The sequence below is a fragment of the Brassica oleracea genome, chromosome C5 (genome assembly GCF_000695525.1).
Source record: "Brassica oleracea var. oleracea cultivar TO1000 chromosome C5, BOL, whole genome shotgun sequence".
In the NCBI taxonomy this organism is placed as follows: domain Eukaryota; kingdom Viridiplantae; phylum Streptophyta; class Magnoliopsida; order Brassicales; family Brassicaceae; genus Brassica; species Brassica oleracea.
The window spans coordinates 17,677,568-17,683,967 of record NC_027752.1 but is presented as its reverse complement, the minus strand read 5'-3'; the positions used below and the strand labels follow the sequence as shown (position 1 = coordinate 17,683,967).

The following is a 6,400-nucleotide window of genomic DNA, read 5'->3' as shown; positions in this document are numbered from 1 at the left end:
TATGCTGGCTCACTTGATTCACAGCAAAACAAATGTCTGGCCTAGTGATGGTCAAGTATATCAGCTTCCCCACAAGCTTCCTATACAGCTTTGGATCATGGAACAACTTCCTGTCTTTAATCTCCCCCTCACATGGAACCTTGTACCCATCCTCCATGGGCATCTTGGCTGTTCTTCCTCCATACACACCAATATCCAAGATTAAGATTTTCAGGGCTGGTAGCAGTGTAAGCGCTTTTAAACATGTCTAGTAACTTATCAGTATTACTAGGATTACTAGCAGTAGTGTAAGAGCTTTTAAAAATGTCTCAAATACTGATTTCAGAAACTCCTTGGTGGCTCGGATTCCTTCCTTACCACTGCCTGTTATGATGATGTCATCCACATGCACAAGCAAAACAATGATGCCTGAGGGAGTATTGAGAGTAAAGAGAGTTTGACCCGAAAGGCAAATGGGTGAGCTGGTCTTGGCATCGACCGCGGACGGCTCCAACCCGCGGCCGTGTATGATTTTAGAGAATAGAGTAGGTATTGAGAGATTAAAGGAAGATTAGAGAAGATTAATGGGAGATTTGTAGAGAGATTATGTAGTAATCATGTTTAAGAGTATTTAAGAATCATCATGAACAAGAGAGAGAGTCTAGAGAGATAATCCCAAACTTCTTAATTATTAATCTGATCAGAGTTTACAATATATATGAGGAGGCAATACTAGGATGAGGGTTTCATAAAGAGACACTATTACAAGAGATAAGGTTTGCTTTAATTCAAACCATCCAATGAGCTTCTTCCTTGTGCATAAAGCTCCTTTTGCTTTATCCAGCTCTTCTCCAGCCTGTCACACGTGCCTCCTCTTCCCTTGCAATGGTCTGATGCCTTAGCAAAGGGAATATGGCTTCTCTTCTTCATCCAAAGTTACCCGGGTAACTAGTATAACTAGTATACTAGGATAACTAGGGTAACTTTGGTTTAACCCTTGGAAGTTACTCGGGTAACTTGCATTATTACGCCATGTACGGCCTCTTCATCATACTCAACTCCTCATGTCTTTCTCTTCCCATATATTGATCTCATCTCAACACCGTGGTCCGCGGTCTGTCCCATCAAAACTCGACCTCTCGGGCCAGAATCCGCGGACTGCCTTCGTCCGCAGTACACCCCCGCGGCTTGGTCCATCTTCTTGCCTTTGCCCCTTTTCTTCATGCTTACCCATCAACCTCTCCAAACTTCAACTCGAGCTCTTCCAAACCTAACATACTACACATGCATATGCTATGTACCTAATTAGACTCTAAATGCATCTTAAATGATCTAAATTAGTATGGAAATCATGCTTAAAACTATGTAAAATCTCAAGACATCAACGCTCATCACTCTTGTGAACTCAAAAGGACGGCATCTAGAGATCACAACTCTCCTCAACGATATCTATCTAATCTCCCTTCTTTTTACTAATGTTAAGTATAAATTTATCCCTAGCCTGGATAATAGTAGAGAAGACTATGTTGCCAAACAAGCTCTCCTTATATACCAAACATAATTTATTTAGTGCAAGCTGTTTCGCAAAAAAAAAAAAACTTAATTTTTCTATATAATTTGTAATATACATATATAATTCATTATACTAATTGGTCGATGGTTTTTTATTCTTATTTATTTTAATCATGTTTAAAAAGGCAATTGTAGAACCATTTAATACTAACTGCCAAAAATTCATATAAACTTATATAATCATTTATAGTAACTAACTGTACCAATTATAGAAAACCTATATGATGCTTCATAATTTCTTTTATTATCTATTTATAAACTATGTAAACTATATTTTTTAAAGTAACTAATAAAGCTAATATAATAGATTTATGTTCCTATTACAAATCAGTGTTAAAAATAGCTTAAACTTTCCTATATAAGTCACAATATACTTATATAATTCATTATACTAACTATAAAATGGGTTTATAAATTATTTACCTGAGTTTAAAATAATTTCTAATGATTAATATATCATTCGTAAGAATTTATAAAGGTTATTTATATTAATTTATAATAAATTTTTTAAATCATCAATAATGAATATTTTATAATTAATAAGAGTTTACAAAATAATTATAAAGATTTATAAAACCATTTATAAGGAATAATATATCATTTAGAGAAGCTTATGAAACTATTTATGAAGATTAAAATGTTTGTAAATGATTTAAAATTTAAACCAGCAATAAGTTATAATAAAACTATTCTATGAAGTCTTTAATCATTGCGAAAATTTATAAATTATTTATAAGAGATATTAACTTCTTTTCTTAATTTATAAAACCATTTAGTAGGATTTATGAAACTATTTATAATAACTTTAAATCTCTGTGAAATTACTTATAAGAGTTAAAATTTATAAACGTTTTGTAAGTTATTTCATAAATGTATAAATTAATTTATAAGAGGTTATGAATATGTTATAAAATCAGAATCAATCGTAAAATATTATTTTCTTCACAAAGTTGTCATTTGAAAAACTGTTTTCAAAATATCAAAGATGAAAAAGATTGTTCTAATTTAATTTAAAAGGAAAATAATTATAAACCAATTTAAATGAGTTGTTAAACAAACGAAAAATATTATAAATAAAAATAGGTTTTTAAATTTATGATATATTTGTCACCAAACACATTCAATAATAAAAATTAAACTTAAATATCCAATTTAAAAAGAAGCTTTCAAATATTTTCCATTTTTTTTAACATTCAAAAGTGTAATATATTTGAATATTTCTGATATAGGAAATAAAATCGGATACTAATTTATCTTAAATCATTTGTTAAGAAATGACTAAGATTATTGCGAACAATTACATTCAAAATTTATATAACTGAAACTTCTTATATCAGTTTACGTTACAAAAAATATAACGATGTTATAAAATCGGAATCAATGGAAAAATAACCATAAACAAACTTACATCAGTTACCGAAACCCGAAACAATATTATGAATAAAAATATAGTTTTAAATTTATGAAATTTTTTTTTGTCAAACACATTCAATAATAAAAATTTAATTTGAAACATCCAATTAAAAAGGAAGCCTTCAATATTTTACATTTATTGAATATTGAAAATTTAGAGCCATATTATACCATTTTAAATACAAAGTAAAATTTGAATATAGATATATATATATGAAGGTTTCTTATTATAGAAATTCTAATCGAATACAAATTTATCTTAAATAATTCTTTAAGAAATGACTAAGATTATTGTTAACAAATACATTTAAATTTCTATAATTAAAAATTCTTATATCAGTTTACATTATAAATAAAATAAAAACAAACTCATACACTTTGTTTAAAATAAAATTATCATCACATAGTTAAACTATACATTTTTTTTTACATTGAGGGTGTTCCAAACCTATGGAAAAGTCTACACTAATCTCTAACAGAAGCTGTAACCCATGCATAAAATCTTTTTCCTGGTATCAGAGGTGGATCCACGTGGGCCAGGGAGGTTGCCACTACCACCACAAAAAAAAAAAAAATTATTAAGACTTTCTTTTATAAAACAAAAATTGCCACCATTAAAAAAAGTTTTGCACCCACAGTCCATTCAATTATATTTCCCAAAACCCATTTCAGAATATTTTATTTATTTTAGAAAATTGACGTAATTATGAAGTTACTTAACTAATTTACGAATTAAAAACCCTAATTAAATTTTCTTCTCGTGTGTGTTCGTCGTCGTCTCCGAGAAAGAGGTAACTTTTTGCCTTTGTTAAATTGTTCTTTATTAATTTTTGATAGCTATAGTTTATTCTAATTGTATAAGTTTAAAACTAAAGTAATATATTATAGTTTATAGAAACTAAACTAATGCTGATGCGATGATGATTAAGTGTTATAAAGTTCTTGGTCAACATTATCGTCTCTTTAATTGTAAAAGTGTATTTTTAAAATTCATACCATACGACTATATTGTTTAACACAGTTTTTTTTTGTTTTCCAGAAAAATTCAATGGAGAAATATTTCAAGAAAGTCTCTTATGTACCTGAGGCCACTATCAACGATTTGGCATCTAAATCTGGTGAAAGGAAAGACAAAAGAAAATTTCCTCCAATACATGATACCAATATCAATGATTTACCATCCGACCCCGGTGAAAGGAAAGACATAATGCATTATTCGGCAAATCAAAGAGACGAGGTTAGACGTAGATATCTAACTAAAGGTCCATTTCAACCTTATGGTCATAAATTTAAACAAATATTGATAGCTGGTTCAACAAGACGATTCAATCCAGATTGGTTTGATCAATATGGTAGTTGGCTCAAGTATAGCATATCAAGAAAAAGTGCATTTTGTTTATATTGCTACTTATTTAAAGATGAGGTACGAAAACAAGGTGGAAGTGATGCATTTGTGAAAGAAGGGTTTAATAGTTGGAATAAGCCAGATAGATTGCTTACTCATATGGGTAAACCACCCAACAGTACTCATATTATTGCTGCTCAGATGTGTGAGGATTTGATGAATCAAAATCAGTCTATAGTACATGCTCTGTTTAAGCAAGATGATAAGGTGAAAACTGAGTATCGTATTCGCTTAAACGCTTCGATTAATGCTTCCAGATTCTTGTTACGACAAGGATTACCTTTTCGTGGCCATACTGAGAAAGAAGAGGCTGTGAATAAAGGAAATTTCTTGGAGCTTGTGAAATACACAGGAGAACAAAACGATGCTATACGTAAGGTTATTCTGAATAATGCTCCAGGAAATAACCAGATGATTTCTCCAGTGATTCAAAAAGATATTGTCCATTCCTTTGCAGAAGAAGGACGACAAGCTATTTTAGAAGAAATTGGCCATGGTGTGTTTGGTTTGCTGGTTGATGAGTCTGCTGATGTTTCTCATAAAGAGCAGATGGGTGTTGTTTTACGGTTTGTTGATAAAAGAGGAGCAATCAAAGAAAGATTTATTGGAGTTTTTCATGTAAAAGGAACATCTTCACTAGCTCTAATTAAAGTCTGTTATAGATGATTTGTTTGCTAGATATGGGATCAGCATTAAAAATGTGAGAGGACAAGGTAATGATGGAGCTAGTAATATGAGAGGTGAGTTCAATGGATTAAGATCATTGGTTGCTAGAGAAACTAGTTCAGCATATTATGTTCATTGTTTTGCTCTTCAGCTTCAGCTAGTTGTGGTGGCAGTTGCAAAAAAAAAAACACTTTGATATTGCTTATTTTTTTGATAAGATTTCTACATTGTTGAATGTTGTTGGGACTTCTTGTAAGAGACAAGATATGTTTCGAGATATTCAACGTGAAGATTTAGAAAAAAAGAATCAGCAGCGGTGATGTTAAGACTGGGACAAGACAAAATCAGGAACGTTCTTTATCAAGACCTGAAAATACTCATTGGGGTTCTCATCACAAAACATTGTTGAGGTTGGAAGAATTGTTTTCTACTACCATTAAAGTTCTTGAGTATATCCAGGATGAAGGCGTAGAAGATGTAAAGAAACATCAAGCATATGGTCTTCTCAAATATTTTCACATATTTGATTGTGTGTTCTATTTGCATCTAATGTTGCTGATTTTGGGGTTCACTGCGAATTTGTCATTGGTTTTGCAACAGAAAGATCAAGATATTTTGAATGCTGTGTCACTGGTAGAATCCACTAAGCGAGAACTGCAGAAGCTTAGAGATGATGGTTGGGAATTGCTTATGGCTAAGGTTGCTTCTTTTTGTAAGATACATGATGCTGAAATTCTTATCATGGAAGAAGATTTTGTTGATCGTAGGAGACCAAGAAAGAGAACTAACATAACCAATATGCATCATTATAAGGTCAACTGCTTTTGCACAGTTCTGGATTTGCAAATTCAAGAGTCCAATGATCGTTTTACAGAGGTAACCATTGATCTACTTATTTGTATGGCTTCTTTAAGTCCGATTTATTCATTCCATGGGTTTGACAAGGAGAAGTTGGTGAGATTAGCTAAGTTCTATCCAGATGATTTTAGCTATGGTGAGCTTTTATCTTTAGAGCAGCAACTTGAAATCTACATTGATAATATACGCAGAGGTGAGAGGTTTAAGAATGTGGAGAATCTTGGAGATCTTTCATGTTTGATGGTGAACACTCGGAAACATATTGCACATCCTTTGGTTTACAAGCTTCTAAAGTTAGTTTTAACTTTACTGGTTGCCACTGCAAGTGTCAAAAGATGTTTTTCAGCAATGAAACTAGTGAAGACAGCTGCACGTAATCGAATTGGAGATCAGTTTCTAAGTGATTGTATGGTTTGCTTTATTGAAAAGGAGTTGTTTGACTCAGTTTCAAATGAGAAAGTGGTAGAAAGATTTCAAAAGATGAATGAGCATAGAGTTGTTTTGTAG

The 6,400-nt window shown here is 31.5% G+C and overlaps 1 pseudogene; it reads left to right on the top strand.

Annotated features, from left to right (window-relative positions):
• The first annotated feature begins 4,468 nt into the window (after positions 1-4,468).
• On the top strand, positions 4,469-6,400 carry LOC106344667 (annotated as a pseudogene).